This window comes from Ammospiza nelsoni, chromosome 7 (assembly GCF_027579445.1).
Source record: "Ammospiza nelsoni isolate bAmmNel1 chromosome 7, bAmmNel1.pri, whole genome shotgun sequence".
In the NCBI taxonomy this organism is placed as follows: domain Eukaryota; kingdom Metazoa; phylum Chordata; class Aves; order Passeriformes; family Passerellidae; genus Ammospiza; species Ammospiza nelsoni.
In genome coordinates, this window is record NC_080639.1 from 1,296,452 (window position 1) to 1,316,735 (window position 20,284).

Consider the following 20,284-nt stretch of genomic DNA (forward strand, 5'->3'; position numbering starts at 1 on the left):
GCTCCTGCCAGGGCTCAGAGGTGCTCCTTCAGTCACTGGCTGTGGGTCAAAGCCACAAATATTCAAGTGGGACACCTTCACCTTGCACATTACCTTGGGCCCAGTCTTTGGAATTGCAAGCAGCACACTCTAAACCTCAGGAGCAGTGACTTTTCTCCCTGAGGTTTAAGAGATGAAACTCACTCTTCCATGAGGTGGAAGGACCATTATTCGCCTGATAGCAAGTCACATCACGTCACTGGCACTGCCATCCTGCTGCTGGTATTAGCCATGAATCTGAAACACTTTAGTTCTTGAGGCCTGACCTTGGAGCCACTGCCCCAAATGGAACCTGACTCTGCTGATCTCAGGGAAACTTCACGTCTCAGTAGAGTTAAGCATGTACTTACACAGTTTTAAACCCTCTGCTGACGCCTCTGCTTCTCTCATGGAGTTTACTTCAGCCAAAGAACTTTTGAGACTGGCAATTCTGACACTGGGAACTCTTGCCCTAAGGAATATGGGCTGGTTTGATAATTTTATGGGATTTACCCCATCCAGAGGATCAGTGTGTGAAAGTAAATTGGGAAGCAGCTACCAAAACTTCCAGGATTTGGCAGCAAGGCTTCATTTGCTCTGCATAAAGCTGCTCTGCAAACTGTTTTTGTGTCTTGAGCTGCTCAAGGATGTTACAGGGCTCATATTTGTCTTATGGACCAGTGTCATGCCCATTAATCATTGAGTGTTTGCTCGGGGTACTGGACTTGCCTTCAGCATGCAGTTTCCAGTGGGAAACAAATGCATTCTGATAAAATCCTGCCCTGTTTGTTCCTTGACTCCTTCAGTCAGGTTTGGGCAGCTGTGCTCCAGTGAAGTGCTTGTTAAAAAAGAAAGAATGATCAAAACCAGCACTCTCACAGGTCTGCCACAACCTATTTCTCTTCTTTCTTGCACTTTTGCCTCTTACAGACTCTCAAGACTGCAGTGTATTTTTACTCTCCTTTGGAAAGAGCCGCTGGTTTTACAAACCTCAGTTATTGCAAAGCACTTTCCCATTCCTTAAATCAGCCCTCTCCTAGGGCCTGCTCTGCACACTCCTTGAGCTGCCATTTCCTGCCATTCCCCACAGCTCCCAGCATGTTCTGAGCTACAGAAAGATCTTATTCCCTTTGCTTAATATTCCTCACCTAATAGTCATTCTCTACCATAGGTCAATTGTGTCCAATTAACTTGGCTGTGGAGCTGGGGGAGAACTCCCTGAAATACTGGAACCAATGGCAATGTTTCTGTAGCAGATTAGCAGGGAGCAGGCAATCTCCCAGAGAACCAGGCTGAGCCATAAACCTCTTTTAAGACATTATGAGACACTATTAAAAGTTAAATCTGGTCCACAGAGACCCTTAACAGCAGGGCCAACCAGCAGCCTAAGTCATCCAAAGGATCATTTGAGGGAGCTGCAGCCATGGTTCAGTGGAGGGAGGTGCAGAGGGGTGGCAGAGAGGGCACTTCATCAAAACTCCTGCTGCCTGATTCAGGGGCGCCCTCAGCCTCATGTTCCTGTCTAAGGTGGCATGTAAAGTGCTGAGCTTTCTTTTTGCAGCCCTTACAAGCAGGATGGGACTTGCTTGCTACATTTATATCTCAGCTTCCGGTGAGACTCACTGCTAGAGGCACACCAGTAGCCCAGCATGTGAACATACCTGATTAAGCAAGCTCCAAGGATTCCTTTTTCTGGTCTGCCTAGTCAGGCTCAGTAGTCTTGAATCTCATCTAGATTTGAAAATTAACAAAGATTAAAGGAGATGCTGGAATTTAAGCACCACATTAACTGTTCTTGGATAGTTTTATGGATAATCCCCTGAGCAAGGGATTACACTAGATGGGACTAAGATACACCCACAGGGTGCTTAGAGATAAGCCTCCAGTCAGGCTTGCTCTGCTGCATTTGAGACAGAGTGAGAAAACAGCTCCCTTCCAACCTTGTACAATAACCCACCCATCTGAAACAATATCATATTTTAACCATTAACCATTTCCTATCAAAATGGTCTGATTAGGCTTAAAACTGCTTTTAGGCTCAAGATGTGCCATTCTGTGCCTGCCTGAGAGCAGGGTCATTGCAGTGGGACAGTGGGACTGCAATCTGCAGGTGGCACAGGGACAGTGTCACACTGGTTGCAGTGAGTGTTTGATCAGAGAAGCCCAGCGTGGTTTGGGCTGGAAGGGACCTTAAAGCTCATCTCATTCCACCCCCTGCCATGGGCAGGGACAGTTTCCCCTAGGCCAGGCTGCTCCAAGCCCCATCATACTCCCTGCTACTCTCTCCTTGCAATTTAACTCTCTGTCATGACCCCTAAAAATCATTAGTGCATGGTTCAGCCAAGCCCAGACAGCTCTCATTGATAAAAGCTCTTGTGGTGATTTAGCAGATGAAATCCTGCCCCTGGTGAAGGCAGTGGGAGAGCTGCCATCAGCTGCAGCACAGGCTGGCCATGGCCCAGTGCTGGGGCTCATTTGACTCTGGCTGAGTGAGGCAGTGATTTACAGAGCTGAGAGGAACCAGAGCGAGCTGCTGAGCCCTGCTTCTCACAGCAGGCCTCTTCTTATTGTGACCACAATCACTTTCCCCTCAGACACATTTGTTGGCATCCAAAATAGGTTAAAAAAAAAAAAAAATCAGCTTATTTCTCCACAAGGGGAGTGTGTGTATCCTGCAGAGCCAGGCTTTCCTGCCAGAGAGCTGGGAGCTGTGTCCTGCTCAACAGAGGGCCGGGCCTGAAGTGTCAAGGTTTGCATTAATTATTACCTGCCAGGATATAGTTTGGCTCTCCCCTAAGCCAGTCTGACAGATCAACAGCTAATTGTAGCTTGTAAATTATTCTTCAACTAGGTTTTTTGACAGAGTTTACTATTTTTTATAGTCTATTAAATAAACAGATAAAGGGGAACAAAGATTCTTTTGAATAAATTTTGCTGTGTGGAGTAGAAAATAAAGCCAAACTTCCATATTTTATCTTTCACTCTGAAAGGACTGTGATAGAAAATACAATTAGCAGGCATTGTCTTTTAGCACAGTTACTCTTAGAGTACAAAAGGAATGAGCACATATTAAATTTCTCAACTTGTAAGAGCTGCTGTAAATATTTATCGCTTTCATTGCACAAGGGAGCAGCTTCAGTCATTTCAAGACCCAAAGCAGCTTCTTAGGAAGAGAGGTTATAATAAAAGCCAAGGAAAGCAAAACCCAAAGGAATGGACTAAATGAAATTGTTCCAGTTGCTTATATCAATCCTACTGCAGAGGAGATAAAATAATTTTGATATAACATTGCATTTTTCAGTCTTACCATCCATCCTTCAATTTACCTGGGTTGACTTCTGTGGAGCTGCTCTTTTTGGTTTGCAAATTATTCACATAAAGCCTTCCAGATTTCCATGTTGTTATGGTTTGGGCCTGGCAAAGCCAGAGCCCCCATGAGTACACCTTCTCCCCGGTGTCTGCTGTGAGATGTGACCAGGAATAAGCAAAGCAGGCTCCAAACTTAAACATTAAGAAAATTTTATTAACTAAGCTACACACAAACAATTACTAAACTACACACAAAAGAGAAAAAAAAAAAACAAGGAAAATGAAAACCTCACAAAAACACTCTCCTCCTCCTCCCCCCTAAATTCCCAATACAATACATCCTCCAAATCACCAATTCTAGGTCCAACACCACCCTTCAGATTGCTCAGACTTTCAGCTCCTCAAGAGGAGAGTGAGTCCTTCTGTGTGTCGTGGTGGCCTCTTCCGTCCTTGTTCCGGTGCTCTCACCACCGAACAGGGATCAGGGCTGCTTCCAGGGTTGTCTTTTTTTAAGGCTGCTTTGACCAGTTCCAGAAAAACACAGTATCTCACCTTCTCACCTTTGGGACATCTATCCCCCCCATATTTTATATACCCCCTGGGGCCGAGGGGTACCCACACTGAATCTTCTCTGGCACTGGGACATTTCTCCCCCTGGACTCAGTCTCTGTATCTCACGGAAACATGGCTCTGTCCATGGCTACACAAAAGAGTCCAGCATAAAATGCCACTCCATCTTCTCCCTTCTTTCAACATCTCTCACTCCCTCTCTGGTTCAGACCCCCATCACTGGTTCATTTCCTTTGTCCTCCTCCACTCTTATCACACGTCTAGGAAGGGTTAATGTTCTGTAGGGTTTTCATTGTCCAAAAGGGGTTAAAAACTCTTCCAGGCGGCTGGACTCCTGGCTGCACCCCCCCCCCCCCCCATCTCCTCAGCTGGGCTGCCTGCTGCCAGCACATATTTACTGAATTTCTAACACAGGCTGCACTCTCTCTCTCTCTCTCTATCTGTCTCCGGGGGGGGGGGGGGGGGGGGGGGAAGGCTGTCCGATGTCTCTTAGGGCTCTTCCTCCACCCTTCCATCCTCCAAGGCCTCCTCACTCCCATGTCTGTCCAGGCCCAGGCCTACCGCATGGCTGCCCCTCCCCCGCCCAGCGGCAGCGGCTGGACGGGGGAGAGCTCCGACCTCGGTCCTTCGAAGTCCCAAGAGAGCCTCCCAGGGCCGAAGCTCTGCTTTTAACCCCTGGGTGTTCTCGGAGGTGTGTCCTAAAACCCACTGGCTACCCCAGGTGCCAATATCAAAATCCAAGCACCCATTGGTTTGACCAGAACATCCCAGAATTCCCACTTATTCCGGTCAAACCACCACACATGTGGCCTTGTCCAGCCACACTAGAAAAGAAAGATAGTTGTTTATAAATGCTGTGTGAAGAAGCATTGTACAGTTTACCTACAGACCTGCCCTTTTTTTATTTTTTTTCCAACAGCAGGAGTACAAATGATCCAAAATTAGCAGTTGCTATGATTCTATAGATCTGAGTCTGGATGGTAATCACTTGAGTCCCACACATTCCATCCATTCAATTAATAACAAAGTTTCATATTAAGATACAGCAGAGCTGGGGTTTTAGCTTCAATTTCCTTTCCTGTTCCAAACCAAACCCATTTTTCTGTAATTTCACATTTAGGGTTTTGTGCTGAATATGCAAAGGCAGTCATCATCTTCTGAACTCTTTGCCCAGAGAATAAACCAGTTCCCAAAGAACGAGTCTTGTTAGAGTCATCCCTAAAATGAATTTCAAAAAGGGATGGGCAGAAAAGGGGAGAAGGATCCCTTTATTATCCAGAGAAATACAGCAGTATCTTTGTCTAAGACAAGTCTTTTCTGACAGAAATCAATACAAAGAATGAGAAATCAAGATGAGATTTTTATTACCAGACATGGCCTCCAGAATCACAGGGGAGAGCCTCATGCACGGGCTCTGCTGTGCTGTGCCTCATGCCCTCGAGCTGTAACAAATTACTCCATGAATTTCTGGCAGGATTTATCCACCACTGCTCAGAGCTCTGGGGAGCATTTCATCAGTGCCATCACTGACCTAATAACAGGGGATCTAAGTAATAGCAACTTTTATGGAGGCTGTGTGTTATTCCCACAGATTTGGGGATTGGTTTTCGGGAGGGAGGAGGCAGTGAGGGGTAAATGTGCTTCCATAATAGGTTTACACTTTACTGATTAGCTTTGAATGATCTTCTTGCTCTGCCTGCTGACTCGAGTACTGTCAGAAAAGGAATTGGCCAAGCTTCATGGTGAGTGAATGAGACTCCTCCTGAAGCAGGGGGGGTTCCTGTGCTTTATTTATTCATTTTGAACATTCCTGACAGCCAGCCCAGGCTTTGATGCAGAGGGAAGAGAAAGAAATAGGAAGTGATGGTGTTTTGTTTCCCTTTTTTCCTCAGCCTGTTTTGTAGAGCTGAGTTTACTGCCAATATTCCTGTTCCTGGGGCTCCCTGGGCAGCAGGGGCTGGGGAAGGGGGAGGCAGGAGGGAGGTGAATGGAGAGAGAGGTTTTTGCACTGAAACCCCACAGAACAGGGAAAGTGTTCATTTGTGTTGATGCCTTGTCAAGGCTGACCTAGAACAAAGACTAGACAGAGTTAAAGAATAAAAGTAGGGATTTAGTAGGAGGCCTCAGTGGATCCACCTTGGGCAGCACGAGAGCCCGGCCAGGGCTGCACCCAAGATGAACCAAAATGGTCACAAAATGGGATGACTGGTCACAGGGTCTGTCACTTTTATAATTTCTGCTCCGTTCTGCATATTGCAGTTTGTTGTCCCACTACAGCTTTAGGTTATCAAATCTCATCCTTCTTGTTTTTGTCTCTCCAGCCCACGTTGTTTGTGCTCTTGGTGCTGAGATTTGGATCATTTGTCCCTGGTCCCCAGCTAGAGCAGGAATTGTTTTGTCTCCCTGCTCTGTGCAGAGAGCTCAACATCCCATAATATGAAGCTCAGAAGTACACACTAAAGCAGCACAGAATGTGAAAAATAGAAAAGCTCAAACCTGAGGCATCAGTGTCAGGCACTGCCCATTTCCCACTCCATGCACTCTGCTTTTTTGGAGTCAGTGGTGAAGGTGCCAGGCCATCCCTCAGCAGGGAAGCCTGGCCAACAGGGCAGAGAGGGATGGCACCCCAGCAGTGCCAGCAGCAGCACCCCCTGCTCTGCTTCCAAGGTGTAACAATTCCTGCCTTTAGTCCAATACAAGACCAGGGAATCACGGCTCCAAACCCAGCCGGGCTCGCAGCGCTTTCCAGTCCCATCTGGCTCACCTCAGCCTGCCAGCACTGCTTTCCAACAGCCCAGGAGTGTGGATTGCAGCCTCCACACAGCATGGCTGCCACTCCTGGAACAGCTGATGGGAAATTGCTTCAAAACCAGGTTTGGTGGCACAGGCCTCTCCAGCAGACAGTTGTCCAAAAGCAAGTGCCGGGCTTAAGATCCTTGGAACACAACCAGAGACATGGAGCCCCTTGATCACAGGCCTCTTTCCATGCAATGCCCTGTGAGTCTGGAAGAACCATCCCCTTCTTCTCTGCCACTCCTGCAGGGCATTCCTGCTGGAGGAACTCCTGCAGGAACTCCTGCTGAAATTTGTATTTACATTAAAATACATACTATGTAAACCTTCTAAAAAATTCCTTATAAATCCATTTCCCACACTGCAGGGGCATTCCTGCTGTAGGAACCTACCCAAAAAAATGCCTCTTTGGTATTTGGCACTTGATATTCAGCACAGAGAGGAGTTGCTGCCCACAAGAGCTGTCTGTAGATGGCTGAAGAACCATTCTCTTTTCACCTAATGAAAACTCTCATTACCTGTTTTCCCTGTCATCATTGTCACATGCTCACAAACCACTTGCACATGGCATTCCACCCAGGAGCAGAAGTTACCAGCTAGGAGCAGCTGTGAGCTCATGGTAATAATCAGGATTTGGGTATAAATAAGTGGTTGTCTGCTAATTCCACCAGACAAGGATGAGGTGAACTAAATTAGAAAGAGATCTGTACCTGCGCCATGTTTTCTCCTGTCCTCACCTGGAGTTGAATACATATTCCCCTGCGCTCTTGTACTTTGTGCAGTTTACACAAACCAAATTCTTCTGGGAATAGCACAAAACAAGCAGATTCTCCTTCTGAATTCCTCTGCAGGGTTGTGTCTCTTAGCCAAATCTCCTGGTTTTCCTCAGGAGAGTGAAGACAAGCTCTGAATTATGGAAATGAAGCTCTGAAAGAGGATGGCGCAGCCTGGAGTGTCCTCTGCCCAAACACTTGGTCTTCCTGCAGAAGTAAAGAAACATTGTTAGAAGAGGCAATATCTGGGGGATAGGGTTTCTGTCAGTAGTTTCACCTCTGTTTTCTGACAGAGCTAGCAATCCCAGGTTTTGCCAAGGCAGCAATCCCTGTATCCCAACAATGAGTGCTGGTGCTCTCTGAGTGCCTCTGTCCCCTGCCAGGAGGCATTTCTGCAGGGACAGCTTCCACTCAGCATCCCTCTCCCTGAGCACAGCCCAGCCTGCTCCCAGGTGCTTTTGGGAGTTCAGTCTCCAGCAGGAACCCCCCAGCACAGGCTGCCCAGGACCCAGCACAAACATCCTGGCAGGCAGAGCCTGCTGAGCTCCTCGCTGCAAGCAGCCATGGCAGTGACTTAAAGACCATCTGTGGGAACTGAAATGCTGCCTCTGGGCTCCCGGCTCAGACAGCCTCCAAGACTGATTAATTAAGATAATTAGGAGCTGTAAACATTAATGGGTAATGTTCAAGCCTTTCCTAACACGTTCTTAAAAGCTTCCACTGTGTAGTTATCTGTTGACTAATTTTGGCAGGCATCTTTAGGGCTGGAGGGAGCAGGGGGATGGAATGCAAATGCACCACTGGCTCACGGGAGGAGTGAACCAAAGCAAATAACCCACTGGGCTCCTTTAATAGAAGGGAAATAAGTTATCAGAAACAAGAGAATTGTTTGTTTATGGCAGGGGAGAGTGGAGCCAACAGCTCTGCAACCTGTTTTCCCATAGATTGGAATCAGCTACCTAACCTGAAAGCCATTTAAAACAAAACAACAACAAAAACCCCTTCAGGCCTTTCTTGCTTATGGGATCATCTTTTTAGAAGTGTGAACCCCTCTAATTCCAAAGGAGGGACAGCTGTTATGAAGTCCACCTGCAGTTAATCCACTTTACTGGGTGTCCATGGATTTACAGGAGGCAGGGGACACCTCTGGAAGCTTCTGTGCAATGGTAGAAGTTGCCTCCTTCAGTGCAAGATCAGAATTTACGAGAGTGCTGACATTAATGGAGGCAGCTCCATGGCTTTGGGGGGCACCAGCAGGAAGCCCCTGGATTCATCTATTTCCCACACACAGATAAATCTTGGCTGCAGCTATCTGAAACAGCAAGGCCACTTGGACCCTGGTGTCACATCTCCAGAGAGGCATTGATAAGATCACCAATTCTGCTTTCTAAATCACCACAAACTCCGAGATAACCTTTTATTTCCAGTTTGACACCTGGATTTATGATTGCCACCTCTGTGCAGTGATTGAAAACACATGCAAAGGGCTCTTTGCAATCCTGGATTTTGCTCATTCAACTATCCAAATTTCTAAGGAACGAAAAGAAGATTCTTAAAGCAGCATAGGTGCAAACTGAGCTCCCCAAGGGGTTTTCAACATAACAAGTCATGCTCCTTATTTAATCACCAAGTGCACCAATGCTGCACATAAGCACATCTTCACCAGCTTTCCAAACACTGTGATTCCTTTCCAGAGAGACACTCAGCCATCTCAGATCACAAAGCCCTTAGGGACCTTCCCTGACTGATCTCTCCTTTTCCTGAGAGGTTTTGCATTCACTGGGAAGAGGGTCAGGTCCTGATGTTATTTAATTGTCCTCATTCCAAGCAGACTCCCATTGACTTCCACAGGGATTCAGAGAATAAGACATTGTTGGTTTTGAGCCTTTTTCAAGGCTGTTACAGCCAGGCAGAATCACAGTCTTGTTCTCCAAGCAGTTCACCAATGCAAAACCAGGGAAAAACACATTTCAGTGCCGTGGCACTTTGGGCTTTCTGCCTTTGCAGGAATGCTCAGAACTTCCAGCATTTGTGAGCTGATACCCAGCTCTCCATCAGGCAGGATTTGCACTGCACACCTCTTGCCACACTTGCACACAAATGATGCAGAAGCAACATGAAAAGCTCATTCAGATCTCAACAGCCCCACATCAGCAAAGTCACAAGCCCAGTTCTACAGAATCCTCAACCTGCTTGCTCTCAAATCCCTCTGCCCAAAAAGGCTTTACCTTTTCCCCACCCCATTCCTGCCCTAGTTTCTGTCTCTGTAGTTTTCAGCTGTAGACCAAAGGCAAGATTGTCCTCAGCCTGTGTGAATTTTTACAGGGATAGCAGAGACATTTCTGTTCCAAAAGGCACGAGGACCAAAGAAAAAGGTAAAACTCCTGTGAGCAAAAAGATGGGTCCAATTATAGACATTTTCATTTATTTAGCATAATTATTATGCCTTTAACTATATTGATCCATTCTCACAGACCTGCCTATCCTGAGCACTGCTCTGTAGAATAACTCCAGGCTTCCCAATTTTTGATTTGTAGCACTCTAGAAGCAAAACTGACCATTACAAAAAATTGAGGCTAGATTCCCTTTCCTGCTTTCTTCAAATGGCTGCAAGTGACCCACGGATACCCACAGTCCACTGACCTTGAGGCTAAGCCTCCTGCTTAGAATTAAAGCTCCTAAAAATATTCCCTCCTTTATACATCCAAAAGTCTGGAATCAGCTAAAGTAAATAGCATTAGTCTGAGCTGGCCCATTTGCACACAAGAAAAATAAAATCTGGTGACTAATTAGTTCATTTTCCTAAAGCACTTCATACTCATCTCCATAATACTTAGGAATTAAAAGTCTGAAAATGCAAAGTGTTCCCAACCTAATGCAGCAACCCCCCCAGTGAAATTCCCAAGGACACTTCCCAAACATTAGGTTTATTTGTTGTCATAGATACTCACCCAGACACAAACATCAGTGGCACCCAGGGACTCACACTTGCCAGCAGCTTGTTATAATAAAGCTCTACATGTCTGAAAGGCAGGATTGGGCTTTTTTTTAAATTTTTTTCCTGGAAAATCCTGCAGGCTGTGCCCATTCAGTGAGTGTGTTAAGCTGCTGTCCTCCTCTATTCCTTTCTCAAGCAGAGTCCTAACACAGCAGGCTGGGTTTCTGAAGGCAGGAACAGAGCAGTGGGGTGTTTCAAACTGCTAACTGGGGCCTGATGTTCACCTTGGAGCTGGCTTCTCTTTCAGGAATCCTGCTAGATACCTACTAGGCTTGGCCCAGGGGAACCTGCTCTGCCATCTGATCTGCTCTTGGTTTAACCAGCACAGCCTGGTCCTAATCAACGAGAAAGAAAGAAAGGAAGAAGGGAATGAATCCCAAGGGGAAGGGGAAGAGACCCAGCCCAGCTATTATTTCACTCTACTGTGACAGGGAGAGGTGTCTTCTCCAGCAAGTTAATACAGAGCAGGAGGAAGAAGCAATTTTTCCCACTTCCCCATTTCCAACAAGCAAAGATCTGCTGGCATATAGAAACAAGAAACAGGCAAAGAAAAAAGAGCCAGGAGTCCCACTGGTGCCTGGTAGAAGCACTGAAGAGCCAGTGGCTGGCAGAGGAGAGGTGTTTAATGGATATTCTGGGAAGAGAAAGACTGAGGGAAAAGCTCAGAACTAGGGAGAATAAAAATGAGCATGAAGCACAGAGCAGTGGCTCCCAAGCTGCAGCCCTTGCTCCACAGATGGATCTCTTTGGAGAAGCAAGCAGAGGAGCTGGAAAAGGCATTTTCAGCCTTGGCTCTGTAGAATGCAAAGAAGAAAGGAGGCAAGTGGGGTAAAAAAGAACCGTGGCATGGACTGACACAAGCAGAGCAAAGGGATAGCAGAAGCAGCCACGAGGAGCTGGAGAGGCAGAATCAGAAGAGAAGGGATGAAAGAGGCTTAAAACTGGGGGGAAAAAACCCTATGAGTTACCATTTTGATAAATAGGCACAGTTAGGACCAAAGGCTGACAGAAAATAGGAAGTGTTTCCAAGGCAAAGACAAAAGAGCAGTTCCCAAATGTCTGTGGCAGGTGAATATATTAAAAAAGACTTGATTGCCAAGAGAACAGATTTGACTTGGAGAAGATGAAGGAATCAAGTTATGGCTGGAAATGTGGCTGTGGATGACAGCCTGTTATTCTTTCCCCCAAGAGAAGAAGGATATGTTCAATTCTGAAATCCAGTTGTTTCCCTGTTTTCACTGGCAGGGGCTTTTTCCCACTTTTCACCCTGAGGACCATGGCAGGGCAATGTCTGCTGGAGCACGAGGCTGATTCAGGGCACTGTGGCTCCAGTGTGCCAACAGGATTATTTAACAGCCTGCTGACAAGTTCCTCAAGTGCTGAATTCCAAGTGAATTCCACACCCAGCAGAGAAAATTCCAGGCTTACTCTGCAAATCCAAGGAGCCGGAGCTGAGGGGGAAGGAGGACCCAGGCAGCAGGAGCAGGTTATCCCCTAAACCTCAACATCTCCATGGTGGAATAGCTGGAACAGGCTCTAGGTGACAGCAGAACACTGGCTGCAGTCCCAGGGCTGGGAAATATGGCAAGCACACTTGAGACAAAGCTTCTTCAAAAATTATTTGATAATTTCCCTCAAGAACTACCAGGCTGCTCCTTTGTTAGCTGGGCAGTGTGTGTTGGTGAGCACCTAGGGAAGCTCTTGCCAGGGGAAAATTCACATTAAAGCCACTCTGTCCAAATCGTGTACTCAGATTCAAGGCTGGAAAGGTTTGATGGCAGTATTTCTGTGGGCAGAGCAAGAACTTGCCTGAAACCTGAGTCACATCCATTCCTTCCAGAGCCAATGTGTTTCAGTTTTACTGGGAATTTCAGCGTGGGGGAGATTAGTCAGACTCCATCAGGCAGGTTGTTTTTATTATCCAGGTCAGAGTCCAGGGCTTTTAAGTCATGCTGCATTGCAGCTCTGTGCAGAGACAACAGAAATTCTAATTATTTATAGGCATTTACTCTAAAAACACCCAGCTATTATGGTTTGTGTGCTGTGTCAGACAGGCTTAGGATCATCCTAGGCTGAATAAAAGACATTTAATGGCATATAAGGGAGTTTAGGTGGTTCTTCTTAGGCTCTACTTGTACAAAATAACTATATCAACAGTAATAATAACTAAATCAGTAAGATCTTGTGCCAAATACAAATGTGTTTGAATTTCCCCATCCCTGGAAGAGTTCAAGGCCAGGCTGGACAGGGCTTGGAACAAGCTGGGACAGTGGAAGGTGTCCCTGGCCAGGGTATGGGATGAGATGGACTTTAAGGTCCCTCCAACCCAAAGTACCCCTTGATTCCCCCAATTGAGCAGAAGGTGTAGAAGCATAAAAAAAGCTGGTTCAGTATTTCCTGAGGCATTTATGGAATAGCAGGAAACTTGCTGGCCCTGAAATCTGTTCAAATACTCCCCTGTCTCTTCCCAGAGCCCCTTACTGCCTCAGTGATCCTTTGGTGGCTTGAAAAGGAAATTTACTCTCCTGCTTTGTGTTCCTCATCACACAGGGAAACCAGCTCTAAAACAACTCTTCCCAGATTTATTTTTTTTTTCTGGAAAGCCTCTCTAATCCAGCATCCAGTCCTGAAGCTGCTGGTTGAAAGCCTGGCTGTGAGCTAAAGCTAGTGTAGCTGCAGGACTCCTCCAAGCATCCCAAGGCAAAGCACAAATGTTCCAACATTCCAGAGCCAGAGCTGTGCCATGTGCTAAGGTGTACTTCCATCACAGGCTCAGCTCTGGCTCTGGAATTTTAGAATCCTCCCACCTCCATCCACTCCTGAAAAACCCCATCTGACACGTGGCTTTGTCCCTGTCCCTGTCCCTTGTGCCAGGCTGGCAGTTTGGTGGAAGCGGCTGATTGCTGCCTCTCCCACGTGTGTGCCTGCATCCCCTTCTGCCCAAATCTCCCATCCTTTGCCCCAGGGAGCTCTGCTTTCCTGCAGTGAGGCCATCCCAGACAGCTGATGCTCTGCAGAGGCCTGGCAAGCGGCACAGTCACGTCTCCAGGCCTGGAAAACAACACCAAAGATTGAGCAAAGCTGCCCTGCAGGGCTCACCTCCCGACTGCCCGTCCCACCCCACCTTGCCTGTTCCACCACTTTGGGGAAATTACCTGTGCTTGTGCTCTCTGCTGCTTCCCAGAGCGGGCTCCAGCTCCAAATTCCCAGAGAATATCCCTTTCATCCCTGGTTTTCCAACCTCTTTGCCACGTTGCCAGCAATTCTCAGCAGCACCGACCCCATCTACCAAAGAAATTGTTTAAAAGCACATTATTAAGCCATCATTTAAATTAACAATAATAAAAAAGCTGCACTTTGTGCTTATTTTTGATTAAATCTGAGTGTATCCCACTGAGTAATGTGCAGAAGGAATCAGTCATTTGGAGAGGCAAAAGGTATTCAACTCTATCAGTCTGCAATTCCAGCCAATTTTGAGAAACTATAGATCATGTACCAGAGCCACACCAAAGAGGTACAGGATTAGAACATCCCAATTTTTCCCTCTCAAAACTAAAAAGGTGATAGTTAAGGAACTTGGCACCTCCAGGCATTACAGTGTGTTTCTTGGACTGCAGAGATGACTGGGGTTTTGAGCTAAAACTCCTGATAAATGGCTGCTCTTAATACCATGCCTGGCTTAGAGCTGAGCTCATCTGGAATGTTTCTCCTGGTCTTTTCCCACACTTCTAAAATGCCAAAGTAGAGGTTCTAAATTATTTTTCTTTCTAGTGAGCTCTTTGGTTATCAGCATTGGCCAGGAGTGTAAACATCTCTAATTTTATAGATGGGTTCTGCAACATTCTCCTGTTTTCCCTGGTTTTACACTCTGTGTACACCTGATGGGGATTTGTTGCAATAAGGCTGCAAAAGCCACTTGGGATGTACATGGAAAAATCAAGCACCGAGACTGCTTTCATCTGCATGAAATTGCCTCAGAATTATCATTAAATAGCTCATTTATGCTTTCACATAAACCACAGAGAACCAGATCTCTTGAGGTGGACAAGGAGCTGTCCCTGAGCCATGAGTGTTCCCTAAGGGACAAGAAGGTCAGTGGTGCATCAGGAAGAGAACTCCCAGCAGGTCAGGGTAGGATCCTGCCCCCTGCTCAGCCCTGGGAGGCACCTCTGGAGTGCTGTGTCCACTTCTGAGCTCCTCAGGACAAGAAGCTCCTGGAGGGGTCCAGCAGAGGCTGCAGAGGTGATGGAGGGATTGGAGCATCTCTGGGGAGGAAAGGAGGAGCTCAAGAGTAGCCACAGCAGAGAGGGGACCTCTGTAACGTGTATAAATATCCAAAGGGCGGATATTTATATGTCTGGATATCCCAGAGCATGGAGCAGGCTCTGCTCCTCCATGGGGCCCAGCAGTGGGACATGAGGAGCAGGCAGGTGCTGATGCCCAGGAGTTCCACCTGAGCAGGAGGCAGAAATCCTTCCCTGGGCAGTGACTGAGCAGTGAACAGAGCATCCAGGGAGGCTGTGGAGCCTCCCTCACTGGGCATATTCTGTGACAGTGGTCACAGGGGTTCTTGGATGAGGGAAGAGACGAGAATGTTGACTCCATGTTTCAGAAGGCTAGATTTATTATTTTATGATACATATATTACATTGTAACTATACTAAAGAATAGAAGGAAAGGTTTCATCTCAGAAGGCTAGCTAAGAATAGAAAGGAAAATAATGATAACAAAGGAGCTCTCTCAGAATCTGTCTGAGATAGCTCGGCCTTGATTGGCCGTTAACTATAAACATCTAAGATGGCCCAATCAAAAATTCACCTGTTGCATTCCACAGCAGCCGATAACCATTGTTTACATTTTGTTTCTGAGGCCTCTCAGCTTCTCAGAAGGAAAAAATCCTAAGAAAGGATTTTCACAAAAAGATGTGTACGACAATATTCCAGAGCCATCCAGACACAATCCTCTGCCCTGTGCTCTGGGATGACCCTGCTGGAGCAGGGAGGCTGGACAGACCTTCACTGTGGCCCCTTTTGGTATTCTGGGCAGTGAAAGAGAAAGCAGTGTCTGGTCATTCCTAAAAACCATTTTCAGCTTCTCCTTTCCCACTGACATTTTCCTGCTGCATCACAAGTGCTTCTCAAGGCAGTTCAGTCTTAGGTGCAAATAGTGATTCAAATTTTAAATGAAATTCCAGCCACTCTCCCAAGCAGTGATGCAGTGCCTGATGAACCTGGTCACACTCTGTCCTTTGGAAACTCCTGAGGTTAAACTCCTGTGTGAGTGGGACAGCCATGGCACAGTGGTTGGCATCATTTTAATCCTGAGAGGCAAAAAATGAGTTCTGCCAGCCTGGGCTGGATTTCTGCACTGATACCACAGCTATAAGGCAGAGATAGAAATACTGAAATGTATTGAAATACTGAAATTTGTCTGATGCCACCTCAGATCCATCCATTTTCATCACCTTGCAAAAATTACATCAATGAAAATCACATCATTTACCCACAAGCAGGCTCGTCTAATCATCATATCACTCCTACATGTCCTCCTTGTTGGAATGTTAGATATCTAGTGTTGGAAAAAAGGATGAAAGCACAGAGCTTCTGTGCTCCTCCCAGGCTCCCATTCCCAGTTTTCCAGGCAGATATAAAGGGTGTCCCTTTGCACAGCACACACAGGGAGGCTGGCACACCCCGGGAGCACTGCGTTATCCTCAGTTTTAAGTGATGGGCCATGGCAAAGCAGGGTGAAGCAGCCAGGTTAGAGCCTTCTTCCCCTCCTGTAGAGATGCATTTTGGTCCACCTTGACTTCTGAGAAGCAAAAACATTTGCTCAGATTTCTCATAAACAAATCCCATAAAACAAAATGCTCTCTTATACTCCATTTCACTCCAAATCCCAAAGAAACTTGTGATGTTGGAGGGCAAGTTATTTCTTTTGGCTGGCCTTGCTAGAAAAAAATGGCATGCTTTATTTTCCTCTTTACAGGATTCATATTGTGTTAATAAAGTACTCTTGATTCCCTCTGGCTGACTCTGCAGGAAAACTATTCTTACAAAGCTTCTAGTCTGGGTTAAAGTAATCTTGCTTAAAACTGCCCATAATTGTTTCAGTCTCTCAAGTTGAATGCTGAGCACTGGAAATTCTGCCAAATTTGAGCCAGGACTGGGTGTTCTGTGCTGGCAGGATAAGCTGACCAAAGGTAAGGAATTCAGTAAATGCAGTGGGAGTTGACCTGGTGTTTCTTTGAGCCAGCTTCTGTATTTCTGACCTTGCTCTGAAGAGACTGGAAAGACACAAGAAAATCAAACCAGATGAGAGTTTAATGGGAGCTATTCCATCAGCGAGGCCCCAGCCCTGGAGCAGCCCCTGGGGGCTGCTCTCCTGCTCAGCAAGGGCTGCTCACCCTGTTCCCCTGTTCACCAAGGGCTGCTCTCCTGTTCACCAAGGGCTGCTCTCCTGCTCAGCAAGGGCTGCTCACCCTGTTCCCCTGTTCACCAAGGGCTGCTCTCCTGCTCAGCAAGGGCTGCTCACCCCATTCTCCTGTTCACCAAGGACTACTCTCCTGCTCAGCAAGGGCTGCTCACCCTGTTCAGCAAGGGCTGCTCACCCTGCTTTCCTGCTCAGCAAGGGCTGCTCTCATGTTCAGCAAGGGCTGCTCTCCTGCTCAGCAAGGGCTGCTCACCCTGCTCTCCTGCTCAGCAAGGGCTGCTCTCATGTTCAGCAGGGACTGCTCACCCTGCTCAGCAAAGGCTGCTCACCCTGCTCAGCAAGGGCTGCTCTCCTGCTCAGCAAGGGCTGCTCCTCCTGTTCAGCAAGGGCTGCTCACCCCACTCTTGCTCAGCAAGGGCTGCTCACCCTGCTCTTGCTCAGCAAGAACTCCTCACCCTGCTCACCCTGCTCTCCCACAAAGGCTGGAGACAGCCACCAGGAAGCTGACCTTGGAAAGGAGCCTGGGGACGGCCAGCCTGGGAAAGAGGGGGAGCAGCCCTTCATCCTTGGAGGAATGCGCCCTGGTAAACACAGGGTGATCAACAACTCCAAAAGAGTTTCCTTCTCCAAAGGAAACACACTTGAGGAACTTCAGAGCTAGAAAACCAGGCATGGGGTAGTGCTGGATGTCAGTTTTCCCTGCAGGTGCAGGCGTGGGACATGCAGGTGTCCTCAGATCCATCAGGAGATGCTTTCAATGTTATTCCACACCTTGCAGCTCTGCCCAAAGCTGTTCTGCACTGCAGCAGTCAAGCCAAAAACCCGAAATAACCTTCCAGGGATCTGCTTTCCAGCCCCTTTAATCTTCCCATTTCCATGCTTGGTGGGTACATTGAGTATTCTCTAGGTTAGTCTGAACCTTCAGCACAGCTTGGTTGGTATCAGCTCTTGCCAAGCAGTTCAGTTCTATCAGCCAGGGTGTGATTTCTCCCAATCCTCAGTTCATTCAAATGGGAGATCTGAGAAAACTTTGGGCAACAATTTTTGAGTGTGTGGAGGATCATGCAAAATCAGAGCACCAGAACGTTCCATCAGTGTCAATATTACACAGTTTTTCTTCAGATTGTAGCAGGTTTTCTTTTAACTTAAGCTAACATTGGAAGAATAAGTGGCTTTGGTTTTCCTTGGCATTATTCATGCCCAAGCTGCCTTTTATTCCCATTCAAAAACCTAGGAGCCATTTGCAGTGCTATCATCCATGTCTCCAATTATCTCAAGGAGAAAAACCTAATCCCATTTTAAACTAGCAATGATTTGTCAGAATTTTGAAGATAAAAAAAAAATTAAAAATCCTTTTCCCTTGGGGTTTTACAGCAGGAATCAGGTTAACCAGGAGTCCTGGCAGAGAAATGCCCCAGCCCATCTGAAGGGGAACAGAGATTCCCATTTTTCCATTACATCAATTACTTATTGCTATCCCAAAAACACCAGAAGGATCCTTGGAAAGGTAATAACTTCATGACAAAGCAGAACAGACTCTTTTGCTGTAAGAACTCAAGCAGCTTATGAACAACTGCACTGGGTCAGCCAAAGGTCTACCTTTCCTGGCCAGTAACACCACGTGTAATAAAACTATCAGGGAGAATTACCACATTCCTCATTTAGCTCTGTCCCCTCCAACAACTGTTCCCAACTATTACTTGGCTTTGAAGTTCCCTTCTCCCATTTCAGATCTAAGGCAGGCACTGGGGACTCAAAAGACCATTCTAATTATGATAGTTACTATAATAAAGGATATCACCTTTCCCCACAAACCTTGCCTCCTGATTCCTCCATGGGAATGCTTTCCCTTGCACATTGTTGGCCTCACTACACTTGATCTTCAATTTTCAAAGCTGAATATTTATGCAGAACAATAAAGTTTCTGATCCTCCAATTACCCTGCACTGAAATGCTTCCATGCATAACAAGCACACATACAAGCAAACACTGGGAGGATCAGGACCTGAGATAAAACATCAGTTGTAATGTTGTCTGTGTCCAAACTCATTAAAGATGATAAGAAGCCCGTGGAAATCAATCTCACTTTAGAAGTAATTCTGTATTTGCCATGGTTATTTTTTCTGGAAGTGATTTTCAAAGAGCTAAAGAGAGCACAAATAAAAAAGGGGAAAAAAAAGCATCGCAGCAAAGACACCTAAAATAAACCAGCACTGCTATTTAAGCACTCTGAGAGAATCCATATCAGGTGGGATTACAGAAACAGGCAAGAACTACATAACTGAGGAGGGTTTTATTTTTTTAAGAGCTCCCCCCTCTTAGTTTGTGTCCCTTTTCTGCACAGAACACCCCTGTGTCCCTCCACTCGGAGCCTTCACCATCATTCATGCCTCCTCTTCTGCGCACAGCCCGCATATTTTCTTCCCTTGAGAAGAGTTAAACGCTCTTGTTCCTCCAAAGAACAATTTATTTTTCCTGACAAGGCCTTTTATGCAATTAGCTGGAGAAGCCATAGCCAAAAAGAAAGAATAACACATGTAAAACCACGCTAGAGAACAGAGTAGGTAGGAACTTGTTGAGTCTATTACCAGACAAAATGTTTAAATCAATGGTGTGCTCTCATAAATCAAAAGCCATATTTAGTCCTAACTACAACCATCCCTGAGCAATGTGGAATAGAGAGAAAACACTTTAGAAAAATTTGAAGCTCCTAAATGAGGAAGGGAGGAAGCAGCAGATGAGAGAAGCACAGTGCAGGGTCATCTCCCAGACAAAGAATTTATTGTACAGGTGAGGATGGAGGTGCCACAGCACTGAGGGCTGAGCAGAGCCTGCCAATCACCCCGACTCGTCCCAGCCTGGTGGTGATTTGGAGACATTACAGAACCATTTGAACCTAGTTAAAACTTGGACATTTATGTGGGGTTTGTGCTGTACAAATATTGAGCCCAGAAGAGCCAGAACTCTTTGCTACAGATCATAGACAAAAGGATTTGCACTGCAGACCATAAAAGATCATTCTTTTTCAATTACACTTGACAGGTCTGAGTTATTGTAAGAGGAATAGGTTTGGAGCAGTAACAGTGAACCAGAGAACATAATGTAATTTGAGAAACAGCACAAAAACCTCATCACATCCTTTTCCTTTTCAGCTGGGAGTGCAAGATCATATCTTTTCACCCCTCCATCCTTGTTCATCCCTTTACTCTGCCACTTGAGCTGCTTTGATTCAGATTTAGGGCCCCCATTAATCCCAATTAGATGGCTTTTCTGTAAAGCTGCTTTCCAACCCCTGCTCTGCTTCCGTTGACAGGATTTCACTGCTTTCCAGAAAAGTGATGGATTTCTCACATACCACAATTTCTAAAGGTCCCTTCTTCAACAGCATCTT

The 20,284-nt window shown here is 46.3% G+C and overlaps 1 protein-coding gene across 1 annotated transcript in view; it reads left to right on the forward strand.

The window, feature by feature from the left end:
• Positions 1-20,284, forward strand: part of IQCA1 (IQ motif containing with AAA domain 1) — a 120,955-nt gene that overhangs the window by 38,648 nt on the left and 62,023 nt on the right. The gene's annotated exons all lie outside the window — the stretch shown is intronic.